The 14134-nt window shown below is 39.9% G+C and overlaps 1 long non-coding RNA gene across 1 annotated transcript in view; it reads right to left on the reverse strand.

The window, feature by feature from the left end:
- Positions 1-547: 547 nt before the first annotated feature.
- The window catches only part of LOC113982380, a 119572-nt gene continuing 105985 nt past the window's right edge, over positions 548-14134 (reverse strand). The window contains exons 5-6 of the long non-coding RNA XR_005562478.1: positions 3409-5008; positions 548-2530 (exon numbers count right to left, since the gene is read on the reverse strand). This is a non-coding gene — a long non-coding RNA (uncharacterized LOC113982380). The remainder of the gene's footprint in view (positions 2531-3408; positions 5009-14134) is intronic.

Raw genomic sequence — 14134 nt, forward strand, 5'->3', positions numbered from 1 at the left:
ATGGGCTCTGGTTGCTTCCCCTGCTTCAGGTATCACAGCACTTCACATCACAGCTGAGGTCTTCACTGTTTCTTACACTTAACAAAATTGTATTGTCGTATATTTTTCCCCTCTCATATTCTGACATACAGCCACACTGCAGCAACACTGCACCAGTTCTTTGGTCTGAAATCCAAGTTTCATCTGTTGGAAATATTGGTATTCACAGGCAGTATTAATGAAAACCATTCAAAGCTCTTTTCTTGAGCTGGAAAAACAAGTTCCCACTCCCTTTGTCAGTCTGGCGGTGGAACTGGCAGAGAATTGACATTGTCAATGTTTTCCAGACAAACCTATTCAATGACTTCTATTATACAACTCTTACAGGCCCCATCTATAAACACTCTTTCATTAGCTGTAAATTCAGTATCTGAGGCTGTTCGTGCTTGGCTTTATGTTCCTTAATGTACTTCTTATAAGAACTTTGTTGGATAGCAAAGCTCCTTTTCTCTGCTTCCAGAATCAGCTCTTTAATGCCTTGCAAGTTAAAGTACATCTCATGAGAAGGTCACACCAAATGGTACTTTTAATAAGCAAATACTCTTCAGAAAGAAAGCACAGCAATACTCCAGTGTAGGATGGTACCAACTTCTCTAGCTTTGCTCATACTTTAATAGGAGTGTTGAAGTAATTTTAATCCTTCCAGAACTCTGATTAGGATCCAAAGGAGTCACCAGTGAGGAAATGCCACCATTACACAACATATAACATTCTGGAAAAATGGTGTTAGGTGCAAATGAGTTTACATGAGGATACATTTACTGTGTCAGAACAGAGTACCATCAGAACACTGTACCATGGATTAGCATTCATATGCTTTGGTGCATCCCTTTGAGTCTTCAAAGAAATGTAGGTGGGAGAAAAAGATTTCCTCTTCAATACTGAAAATGTGTTTTTATCAAAATAAACAGATTCTTTACCAGTTTTATGTTGTCTGTGTGGCATTAACAGTTCCACTGCTGATGTTGGGTCCTACCAGCTGCTTCCCACTGCTCCAGCAAGCTGGCCTCCCACTCCAGAGCCTTTCACCTCCCTTCTTCATAACTGATGTCATCCCAAATTCCTGTCCCTGAGGCCTGTGCTCATCATTTGACCCCAGGCAGAGGGGAAGGATGGGAATGCAGCAAACAGCATTTAAGACCCCTGAGCTCTACAGCATCTCACAGCCTCAGTGAAGGGAGCTGCACTGCCAACCCACAGCTGTGCAGCACATCCTCAGCTCTGCCCACGCTGTGTGAGCTGGTTGGAACAGGTGCCACCTGAGGGCAGTTACTCCTGATCTCCAGCTGCTCCTGCTGTTGCTGTGGGACAGCTCTTCCTATGGCCAGGATGAGCACTGTGAGGGAACAGGGCAGCTGAATTCCTGTTTTCTGCACAGTGAACCATAAATGTAATGGAAAAATCACAGAAAGGCCCTGCTAGTGCTGCAGAGCCAGAACAAGTGGTCAGGGCTGATTTAGCCAATGCTCTGCACGCCCCAGAACAACCACTGGAGCCAGCTCGGCTTTAGCAAGACATTTAACACTTCTCTAAGTTCAGTGCATTCATCCACTTCATCCACTAACAAACACTGACTTGCTATTTGTTAGTATCATGCAATTTGGTTCAACCCAAAAACCCTCACAGATCAGTGTAAGACAACCAAATGCCTGTATTTGTTTCTGTACTTTATCAGTCTACCAGGGAAGTTTTCTATCCTTTAGTATTTAGTGCTCTTCCTCCCTCAATTTGAAGAAAAATCAGATTATAGAAATGGCCAACAAATCCCTTTCCCCAACCCCCCGTGTTCTGGTGAAAATGGCTGTCAAGTTGCATATGAAATGCAAATAAACATTTTTACAGATTATCATCTTCTATCCTGAGACTAATGCCTACCATCCTCAAAGAAGAGATGAAATAGCAGTAACATATCAGCTTTCAGGAAAAAGATGCAGGTGTTTATATTTTTATTAAGAAATAAGGCTGGATCCATTCCTGCCTTCTGAGTGGAAAAAACCACGAGAGGGGGCTGGATCACATGTGTTATCTGTGTATTCCACTCCCCGTCCATGGGGCTTCACATGCTCAAGAACAGTCTTTTAGACTTCAATTTCCACAAGTCCTCATCTGTGATGAAGTAGCTTTTCCTTCCTTTGCAGATACTTGTCACCACAGGCACAATTACACCACATAACTCTCAGGGATGTGACTTAAATAAAGCAGATCCAATGTCTCAGGTAATGGCAAACTGAGATTTCCAGACAGAAAAACCTGAGAACAATTCAGAGTGCAAGTGTCCTGTTGTAAACCTGTGCACTCAATATGAGGGAAGAGTGTTTGGTACTTTAATTATGGAAGCAGTGAGGAAAGCCTAGGGTAGCATTCACAGAATGTAATTAGGAAACTCTTAACAGGAGCTAATGCATATTCCAAAAGGATTTAAAGTAGTCTTTGCTGAAGAGAGAATGGCCTCTTCATCTTGACCATGGAATTGCTTTTTCTTGGAGAAGCTCTGAAAGGCAGAGTTACAGTCAGAAACTAGATATGAAAGAGGTGTATAGAAGATGATAAATCTTCCATCAGATTCTACCCTGGATCTCTCATAATACCCACAGAGGGAATGACACAGCCCAACGAACCCTCTGTAAACTTACAGGATATTCTGACCAAATGGCACAGGATCTATAAGGAAATGAATTTACTATTCCACTCACACTTGAAGTCATTCTTAACAAGTAAAAAATTAAAAACTTGGGATAAGATCTTCAGAAACCTGTGGCCACCTGATGTGAAAAGATAGCATGGGATATGAACTGCTAATTTGCCACACTGCTACAGCTCAGTTGGTTTTAGCTAATTAGAGCTAAGAACATCAAGGGGAGACTGAGATTTTGTTACCTAGAATTTAATATCTCTCCCTTCCCTGAATAACACCCTCTACCTTGAAAAAAACCCCAAATCCCATCAGTATCCTGCCCCCCCCAATAAATTCAAACCCAGACATTATCTTTGCTTCAGAACATAGAGTTTAAGTTAGGACATATTAAGAATGTGCATTTTTAATAGAATGATCTGGCACTAGCCCTGGGACAAACATTTGGTTGTCAGATGCCTTTTATTTTATCCATCTGCCATAAATGTGCTAAGAGTCTTAGAGCTGCACACCTTCAGAGGGCTGTTGCCTCATATACCTCCCTTATGGAGCGTGTGATAGGAGTACTGCAGTTGGGAACCACACTGTCTAACACTGCCTACACTAACCAGGCTCTGGTGCTGTTTATATAATTTGAATGCAAATAATTATTTTTCTTATCAGCTTTCCCTCCCACCTGACAGCACACAAAATGCAAACCCAGTGCACACAGGATCCCACCCCGCTGCCCAACTCACCTCCTCGCCCTGAGCGCTCCAGCTGCTTCCAGTGTTGGCCCTTCCACCTGCTCCCTGGGCTGTTTTAAGGTGCTCAAATTGCCACAGGGAAATGATTTACCACATTATACAGCTGCCCTTGGATTAATGCCTGGCAGCAGAGGTCTTAAACATGGCCCTTAAATGCCTTTTGGCTAGTAAATGATCTGGTTTCAATTTAAAAACTGACTCAGGGTTTGTGCTGTTTGACTTGTTAGACATAAAATTTTTGACTTTTTTTTTTTTTATTGTTTAGATTGTGCAGTTTCCTTGACTTCCATAGTTCAGGCAGGTTGATTTTGGTTGTACAAACAGTTCCATCTCGTCTGTGTCATTAGTGGGAGCAGCAGCTGCCACCAGGTGTTTGACTGGAGTGCAGGTACCCGGCGGTGCACAGCTCACGGATGCAATCTGACTATTCTGTTGTCTGGGAAACAGTCTCTTAAACTCTGCAGAATATGACAGTTACCAGCCAGATAATGTTTTCTCTTGCAAGCATCACAAATGTGCATGTGATCAAGTAGGCAGATGATAATCACATGTTATCACCCACAACTCATGAGCAAGCACAGTAACAGCACAATTAAAGACAAAACCACAAATTTTAAAGTACTTTGAAAATGCTGATGATTTTACATTGTTTGGAAATAATCATGTTTCTCCCCTTATCTGATCCTTGTGTAATTCTAAAGACAACAGTTCTTATAAAAACACACTGAGCTCTCAAACATTTGTCGAATGCAATTTTCAGTGCTAAGCCTTGAAGAACCAGCGATGACAGGTCGTGGTCAGAATTCCGTGTTAAATCACAAACACAACTCATGGTCTTCAAACTTTGCTCCTGTGTCCAAAATTTGTATCAAGCTCTTTGTTTCAGAAATCTTTGGACATGGTTTAAAGAAACCACAACGTGGGAATAAAAGTTGAGAATTCCTCATACACAAACTACTGCATGGAAGTGGCCACTTAGTCACCAGTGCTGACTTACCCAGACAATTGTCACCAAGACAATTCTCAGATCAATTATAAACCAAACAGTCTTGAGACACCTCTGACTTACATCTGCCAGCTGTGGTGAAGGCAAGCCATTAAATCATTTTTGCTCCAAGTTTTGGGGGCTACAGAACAGGTAGGTCCTGGATTTAAGACTCTTTCTGCTGTCCTTAGTGCTGGGGTTGTATTTGCCACCTCTTTGGGAGGGGGAGGATCCAGTCTCAGCAACTGAGAGCACAAGGCCTTGTCTCTGGGACCACAGTCTTCAGATCTTTAATAGTAACAGCAACTTAAGGCTCAGTCCCAACCTCCTCAGGGGGGCTTGACAGCAGGAATTCCCAACTCCCAGCTGAGAAGAAATGCTGGTGTTTGGACAGGACTGACAACCCACAGCAAAACAGCGAGACTGAGAGTCAAAAACTGCACCTGAAAGTGATCCTTTTCCTTCTGGGGATGAGGCACTCCAAGAGTTTAATAGTTTTGATATTTATCTGGCCAGTGATAGTTTCCTGTTCTGAAAATACACCTATTTTCCAAGTACCTCCCAGGGGTTTTTCATGAGTTTATTTCATCCCACCTAAGGAATAAACTATAAAAGAAAAACAAATAAAAATATTAATCAAAGAGGAGAGTTTAAGATAGAAACAGAATGCAAGAATCTTCTATGCCAATGAAGTAACAGGATACTCTTCTTGTACAATTGGAACAAAAATACTTTCTTTCATGGTGTTCTCTAATAAACATTTAAAACTAACAAACAGACTCCATAAAAATCTTCATTAATTTAAAATAATAGATTTCCATTTAAGAAAAGTCAAAATTAAAGGCAATGAGGTGGTGTGATCAAATCTGTCAGAGTCCAGCTTGATAACTGCCTGAGTCTGCACTGTCCTGTAACCACTGTCTGACACTCACTACAGGTGTTTTTTTATAAACTTAATGGTGAAATCTCATAGCACTTAAAGAAAGTGAGAGGAATATGTGGGAATACTTATAATCTTGGAAGTCCTGCAGAAGAACTCCACTACATTCTCTAGAACTGTCCTGATCCGAAGCCAAACACATTTCATTTATCAGGCCTGTACACGAACAGAAAGAAAATTGGAGTAAAATTAATGCAACAACTTAAAGAGGTTCTAAGAACTTGGTAAATATTACAAGAACATATGAGCTGTAAAAATCCATTTATGGAACTTGTGGAAAACACCAAGTTAACATCATCACAACCTTAAATCCTGCTGTGGAGGTTGGGCACTTGCAGACTCAGACACTTGTCTTTCTCCACACTCACATCTCACTCTGTACCAGGGATGGAGAGTGTTCAGTGCACACAACAGTTCTTAGATATGGAATTCAGACTCTTCTAGGCCTTCACCCACCCCATTATTGTTAATTAGTGCAGCTTCATTAGTGATGATTAATTAGAGAGCCCTTTGAGAGAAAAAAGCTTTGCCATCATCATACTGCCTATACTTATGTGATGCTGAAACAAAGCTGTATGCATCTTAGTGTTTCAGCAATAATTAAAGGAATAAACAACATGTATAAATGAAAAAAAAATTAAATTCCAAGCACTGAGAAAGCCTCACACCCATCACAGTATGATTAAGCCAACTTGGATTAATGCCATCCATCTCCTGAGGATGTACATATGCTTGTAGAGTCCAAAATGTTAACAGCCACAAACTTAAATTAAAAATATTTCATAAAGGAATAAATATTTGTAAATGTAGTTTTAACAATGAGTAGTCTTCTCACAAAGCAACCATTTAAAATGTAATTTGCCATACCTAGGTCTTGCACATTGTACATTAAAGCACTTTCTTACCAGATGCCTCAATTTATTTTTTCTCTAAATTGAGTCATTTAAGAACCACTTCCAAGTTTCTGCACTAGCAAGTAACATTTGTATCAGTTCCACCTCACTGAATCAATAGGATATCCATCAGGTTCATGATTAATAAGATGGTAAAATTGGAGTTTGAGCTTCTTAGTGTCAATGTATGGTTTCCCTGCTCAGAAATGAGGAGGTTTTATACACACTTTCTACCAGTGACAAATTCTGAGCATTCAGCAACTCTCTGCAATACATAAAATACTGTAAAGCAGTAATTATTAAACCCCAAGGTCTATAAAAAGGTAAGATGAAGAGCACAGAACCTACAGCAGCTCTTCTTTTTAATCAAGACACGCATTCTAAGTCCGGGGCTCCCAAATGTCCAGTGGTATGAGTAGCATAGGAACAGAAAAAACAAATAGTGTGTGACCAGCTGAGCACTCCCCGAGCAGATGGACTCACACGGCCACTGCTCTGCCAGAGCATGAGCAAGGAGAGCTCTAAGTGAAACTCTGATATTAATAAAAAGCCTCCACAAAGCTTCACCAAACACAGAGCTTGGAGACAGCCCAGTATCAGAAGCAACTAAAACTTATTTAATTCGGTTACCCCACAATTAATGTTTGTTCCTTTTATAAATGTGTGTTTCAGAGTGTCATATATATATATATATGTATATCTATCTATCTATCTATCTATATCTTAATCCCTGCTGATAAAATTAGGAATACTTTCAAAACCATCTGAACACTCCTACAAGGAATCTGCACAGATTTAAACAAAAGTTAACTACAACTACCTGTAAGAAAGACCCTTATTTAGAAAAGTGATGGTGAATATTCTTTTTGGTTCAATAATTATCCATCTGATAGTGAGGATCAAAACCATGAAAAAAAGTCTGCAGAATTAGGGTTTAGGCCAACCTCAGGTGTTGAATCTCTTCTGTGCTAACTTAGAAAAGATTCTCTTCCAAAAAGTAATTCCTACCTCATCTGCTTGTAGGCTTTTTTTAAATGCCTATATTAAGAGTATGGTTTGTCATCTGTTTTTTAATTAGTGTATTTTTTTGTTGCCTCTTAGAGAATCTATTCAGCACAGGCATGCATTCCAAGAACTGAAATACTAAACCCAAAGAAAAAAAAAAGATATTCTGTTTTCTGAAAATCATGGCTATAAATGAAGAGAAGGAGAACAACTGCTAACCTTGCTAAAACACTTGTAATTTCTGGAAGATGAACAAAATGGGATTATACCTGTCAGCTTTGTTAGTTAAAATGAGCACTTCAATTTAATCTGTCTTTTCAGAAATAATATGAGAAAGCACTGAAAGCTGTGACAGTTCACAGAGACTTAAGGGAATAGCAGCCCTGGGAAGATGGAATCTTTACATGTAACAATCTGGAGAACAAACTCCTTGGCAATCATGACACATGTCTCAAACAACAAAGCTTATAGACTCTAAACTATTAAAGGAAACGTTAGGAAAAATGTTGTCTCTAGTCAGAGATATTCAGATATTCACTGCTAGGAAATGTTTCCTTCACAAGCCACAATAACTAGTATTTTGTGTAGGAATAAAGAATAGGATATAACCTATGGTTTGAGTTGGAAAGGATCTTCTTGGTGTGGATGAATTTGATTTTAAAAAAGCCAAGATAAAGATAAAAAATGTGAATTTACAGTCTAAAGGTGCAGTAACTAAATAGCAGAATCTATATAATTAGGCAGGAAGCTATTTACATCTGACACATTAAGTGATGAATGACCACTAACTCAAATAACACCTTATAATTGTGTCTCAGATTCTTTGATGGCTTTATTCAAGGAAATAAAAATTCCTCATGCCCACAGTAGTCTAGTGAAATAAGGAAGTATGAAATATGTAAGTAGTAGTGTCTCAGACGTTACAAACATGAAAATGTTGAGGAGATTTTCTCAAAGCTCTAGGATCAGCTAAGGACTCAATTCCCAGGAAAAAATTAGTGGGAGTTGAGCTTCCAACTCACATGTTATCTTTTTCAAAATCTGACTTAGATGGCTTTTCTGAGGCAAGGGAATGGTTCACCTTGATTTAAGAATTCACAGTTCCCAGTTCAGTCAACTGAGCCACATTTTCTCATTGCACTTTCTTATATTTTGAATTTCATTCCCATGCAAGCACATAAGGATGGGTGTGTGAAGGGATCCTTGCACAGAACACAACTTGAAAATTTGCTTTCCTGAAGTAGTTTTACTAATGACTGTTGGGGAGGACAGACCATCTTGTCCCTCAAATCTTTGCTAATAACAGAGATTTGGAAAGGTTGGTAATTATTGAAAGGGCCCTGTAATTTTATTATACATTTTGTTCCATTGCTGTATTTTTAATTTGGAGCAGCCTTGAGGAGTTTATTAAATTGCTCAATACTTCAGAGACCTAGTTTTTATTAAAATGAACCCTGAAAGGATAGTTTAGCAATGGATCTTTACAAACACAATCACTGAAATCTATACTATGAGGAGAGCTGTTGAGATGACTGTTTCCATAACAGCATCTACAGGATGGTCCTCAGAGACACAGGGTACTGTTTCTATGGCAATGGAATGTCTGAGCCTCAAGGATACACAGAAATCCAGTATGAAAAATAGGAACTAATATTTTAGATTTAAGAGGCTTCCTTTTCACACTTATCTGTGTTTAGCCACTTGTCACCCTTTTCTTATACCTACATTGTAAACATTTTGGGTTGGTGACTCTCTTTAGCTTTTTTTTTCCTAAAAAAAAAAAAAAAAATAGGTGGTATCCAGTCATTCTGTCTGTCCTGCTCTTACAACTTCTTAAACTGTTGGTTAATTTTAATCAAGGTACACTGTGGGACTGGTGTGTGTCTCCTGGCTGGGGCTCAGAGTGGTGGCACTGGTGGGATGTTCATACAGTGAGTTCAGTTCTGTCCTCTACTGAGGCTGAGGGCAGGAGGGACTGGAGATGATGGAAAGAAAGGGTGAGGGTATAGAACATGCACTTATGGTGCTTTGTAAGCACTTCAAACAGGCAAGTAAATGGTAACAAGTAAATCAGGAGTGTTAGAAGATGGCATAGGAACAATTTCAGTGTGGTAGCAGTGTCCACACAGCCACAGACAGACATGCAGATCAGTCACTTTTTGTCTTAAGAAAACATGAATTATGTCCCTGTTAAGTAATACCAGTTTTAGCAACACTGGTGCTCTCAATTCTTTGTGCTTTTCCATATTCCTGTATCCTGACTTGGCCAGATATTTGGCTGTAAAAATTCTCCCAGATTATCCTATTGGGGTCAAATTTACAAAGGATCTGTAATATGTTAGATATTGGGCTTGACACTGAGCAGATTCACAACAGAACTTGTGCACTTCTTTGCAGGGGACCATCAGAAATTGAACCCTATACAACTAAAAAGCAGAGTATTTTCAGTAATTTCAGAGCACCACGTCTGGAGCCTGAGTCTGGGTGCAGTGAGTGTCTGGATGCTGGAGACTTTTCTTAGCATGTACCCAGAATTTCAGGACAAGGAGATAACACATGTTAATAGCTGAAAAACTGCTGATATAATTTCGGTGTCTGCTTTTGAAAATCAGAGCCATTAATGGTGTCAATAAATTACAAAAACTCATGGTAATCCAATTACTGCTATTTTAAAACACTAAGGTTCCTTTGTAGCTATGGAAACAAAAATGCAGACATTAATGAGCAAGGGGGAAAAAACCCTGGTGTTTCCTTGACGACAGATAAAAGCAAAGCTCCATGAAACCCGAAGGGGAGAGGGACAGAAATACCTCTTACCATGACACACACAACTGAAATACAAGTCCAGTGCAATGACAGCCTTCACTCTGCCAGGAAGCTACAAGTGCTCCTTCCCATTTCCCACCTTTATCCATGCACGAGGCATTCTGTGTGTCCCACCGATCGTCTCTGTGAGGGTAACAATTGAAATGGCATTTTAAAGCCTGTGATAAGAAGCAGAACCCTTCTGGGCCGTGCCTGGAGCAGGTGAGTGTTGTACAGAACACACTGAAAATGTTTCTCAGACATCAGGCAAGAGGTAAATGATTGGTCCCAAATCTGAGACTGGCCCGGTGCTTTGCAGTGTGAGTTTGACTCATGTGCTGCACAGGAAGCTCAGCATGGGCAGGGCAAACACCACCACTGCACACCCAGGGGTTGAAGGGCAGCATCATAAATTCTGGAGTGCATCATAAATTCTGTGTATATGTATAGATTTATATATAGTACCCCTTCTCCCAGTGAAAACCTGCCTAAATGTCAGGTAAAATTATGACACAGATACAAGGAGTGTGCAACTGCAACTTAATTAGTAGCACCTGAAATTTAGCTGGCAGCTCTCACAAAATCCCAAAATATTGTTTGTCAGAGGAACTCAGCACTGTTCAAAGATAATAAAACAAGAGAGGAATTGTAGGTAAACGAGAAGACACCAGTCAGATTACAGGGTTGCTTTCCAGTGGATAGCATATAGCCTAACAGAATATTGACATGTAAAATCATTAATAAAATTAATAAATAGAAGAATTAATTGGCAAATTTCCCATAGCCATTTTGGAAGAACTGAACTTTAAAAAAAGGTCTCCCTTTAACTCTATCCAGCTTACGGTACAAGTGAAGATCCCTTCATAATGGGAAGGCAAGTGCATCAATTGGTTCAAAACCCTAAATTATTTTGTGTCTACAGCAATAAGGAGCTGGATACTAAGCTACAGGAATGTAGGGTTTCCTTGGCAACATGCTGAGAAAAGACACAACTACATAAAAACTTACAGGGAAAATTAAAAATCAAAATAGCTGAGTTGGCTGAATGGTGCAGACTGTGGACTGGGACAGTCTACCTGACTCTGTTGGTCTGGGTCACAGTGAGGGGAATGCTCTGTTTCTATATTTATAGTTACTGATGCTTCCTTTTACTGGTCTTGACACTGATCTGAAAGTTGGTTCAAATGATCAATGACTGTCAAATTCTATTCTCTTTTCTGTAAAACACATTTAAGTTGGTGTAGTTGGGGGTTTTCAGAACATTTCTGACTACTGTCAGTAGTTCTGGTTATGTGTTTTTCTATGACAAGTCAGAAACAGATGGAAAAATTAATATGTCTATAGTTTGTGCATGTACAAACCAACAAACCTTCTTGCCTTTTTGAGTTGAAGCAACTGTTTCTCTGACAGCTACATTGCTTCTAAGTGTGTAATAATTGTAATTACTCATATTTATGATGTGATATACCTGAAAATTAATCATTAATCCAAGAGAAATTACCGCTCATTAATCCAGCAATCTATAAGACCTGGAAAGACCCTTCGTATTTCTCCTGCAAAACATCTGTTTTGTAGAAGAGGCACCGTAACATCCTCCACTTTTTAACCTTTTAACTGTCAGGAAAAGGATGATTTGAGCAAGGAGGAGTAATTGGAGATCTTCATTCCCACCCAATCATCTGATGCTTTAGAAACAAAGCTGGACTCACACATCTGCCTTTTCTCTCTGATGTCCAAGTTTTTTCTTGGATTGTAGACTGTCCTCATAAATTAATTCATGAAACAGTCCTTCAGTATACCTTTTTATGGTGAATTAATACTAAAAATCTAAACCAAATAACCCCCAAATTAAACTGTATGAGGATTCAGCATTTAGAGCCTCACCTAAAACACATTAAATCTAAACCTGGATAAAAAGATCTGTGAGTTTTTAATGGAAGGTGGTTTGAGGCTGGATTTTTTGTTTTCTTTTTTTCTTTTCTCCTCTGGGTGTGTGTCCAGCTCTGCTGCTGGGCTGTGAAAGGAACCCAAGCACTTTAAAGGAGACATTCCATTCTCAGTGAAACACTGAGTTGTGTGTGCACCCAGCTGCACCTTTTCAGTGCTGTGACTGCCCTTGCATTTTCTCGGCAGCCCTTGGGTCTTTTCCCTCTGGGATCCATTACTTTGTCTTCTGTTTTAGTTTTCCTTGAACTGGCTTTTCTTTGGCAAGTAGACTTGTGTTTGCTTCTAAAGGAGCCACATCTCTCCCTTTTGCTGTTCGAGCACATTTTTGTCTTTAAGTTTTTTTCTCTTGGACTTCTTTTTCCTGTATGGCCTGACCAGTTTGTGAGGGTTACTCCCCTCTTTGGGTGGTGGTTTTTGCTGGCTCAACAAGACAGAAGTGCCAGATGAATCCTACTAGGTGTTCTGCATTATTGATATGAGAGTAGTAGTTGGCTGTCCTGTTTACTGGAATGCTTTGAATTTTTTTATACTTACTTTTCCCCCCAGACTTTTAATAGTTGCTTTAAGAGATTCTGTGAATTTACAAAGCTGTGATCTTTGTGAAAAAAAAGTCATGTTAATGGTGGAAATGTGCCTTTGGTCAAATGAAAGTTGTGTAGGCAACCATGATTTCTGTACATTCAGAGTTCATGTCTATAAGGGAAATATTGCCATTTATGATAACCAACAGCAATATTTCATAATGGTTCTTCATGGAGAGCAGTCCTCAGGGGAGGATTAGGTGCATTTAGACATTCTAGGTGTTACTTCACCTGCAGCAAAATGGCCAAAACCCAGGCAGAAATGGTGACTTGGAAAGACGACATCTTCAGGGTCAGGATACATAGTTGTTCATGTCACATAAACCTTTCAGAGTTACTGCTTCAGGGTGTGTGTTTTGTTACTAAACTTCACTGAATTGATTTAAGCAATTCCACTTTGCAGTCCTCATCAGGCTGCACAATGGCACTCGGTCTGCATGAATGGAGCCCTGCTGGGAGCCAGATTTCTTGTCTCTCCAAACATTCACTTTTCTGTATCAGCTGAGGCCACAGACATTTCTCCAGTAAAATATTCCTGGAGCTGCCCTCAGCTGTTAGTGTGTACATGAAAGAAGAATTCAGGCTTCTACTGTGGCCAGTAGCCAGACCCCCTTGGTACCAAGGCTTAGTGCTGTGTGTTAGTGGTAATATCTCTGAGAGTTTTACCAGGTACAGAACTGAAGGTCGTTTTTCATTCACTGTTGGGTGATTCACTGCTCAAGTCCCTTTATCAGAGTCTTAGTTAAAGTTCAGGATTAGTAGTCTGAAGTCCTCAAGTCCAGAGGACTTGCTGAAAACTTGCTGTTTTCACTCACACACTAAATTGTGCTGGTTTGGCATCCACTTTTGGGTCCTCAGCCCTGGGAACTCTCCCTGCTTCACCCTGTGGGCAGGAGATGAGCTGAGAACTGCCAGGGATACCCTGCACTAAACAGCAATGTGGGCATCACAAAGTGTCTCCTCTTTCCCACCCTCTTTGCCTGTGTTTCCCTGCTTTTGATTGTCAGCACAACATCAAAGGCAATAGAAATCCTGAGTGATTTGGGGATCGTTTGAATATTTGAAAAAATAGACAGCCAAACCTTTCCACTCCAGAATGCATAAGCCTTCTGTCCAAGCACATGATTTTCAAGCTGGCTGTCTTCTCTCAAGGTACATGAAGATATATATTTAACAAGTGTTAGTCCCTGACTATCATGGAGCAGCCAAGGCATAAAGGCTCCTTGGAGTTTTCAAGCTCCTTTCTAAAACTGTTTTTTTTCTCTCTTTCACTCTTTGTGGTAAAAAATCTGCTTGAGAAGTGTTCTTGTTTGTCTGACAAAAACCTTCCACCTGTCCCTCCCAACAACAGTGTGCCTGTAACTGTTTATATTCAGTCTCTTGTGTCAGCAATTTCGTATCAGCTTAAACAGCACTTTCCTCTCCTTCCCCTCGATATTACAGAGAACATCCCCTTTGTCTCACTCCTGTGGGTCTCCAGTACTTACAACAAACATTCAAGTCTGTTTTCTGCCCAGTTTGGGTGAGTAAACCTGAGGCATTGCTGGACTACTGAACAAAA

Source organism: Pipra filicauda, unplaced genomic scaffold (assembly GCF_003945595.2).
Source record: "Pipra filicauda isolate LSUMZ 115617 unplaced genomic scaffold, ASM394559v2 scaffold13_size5146498_pilon, whole genome shotgun sequence".
Lineage (NCBI taxonomy): Eukaryota > Metazoa > Chordata > Aves > Passeriformes > Pipridae > Pipra > Pipra filicauda.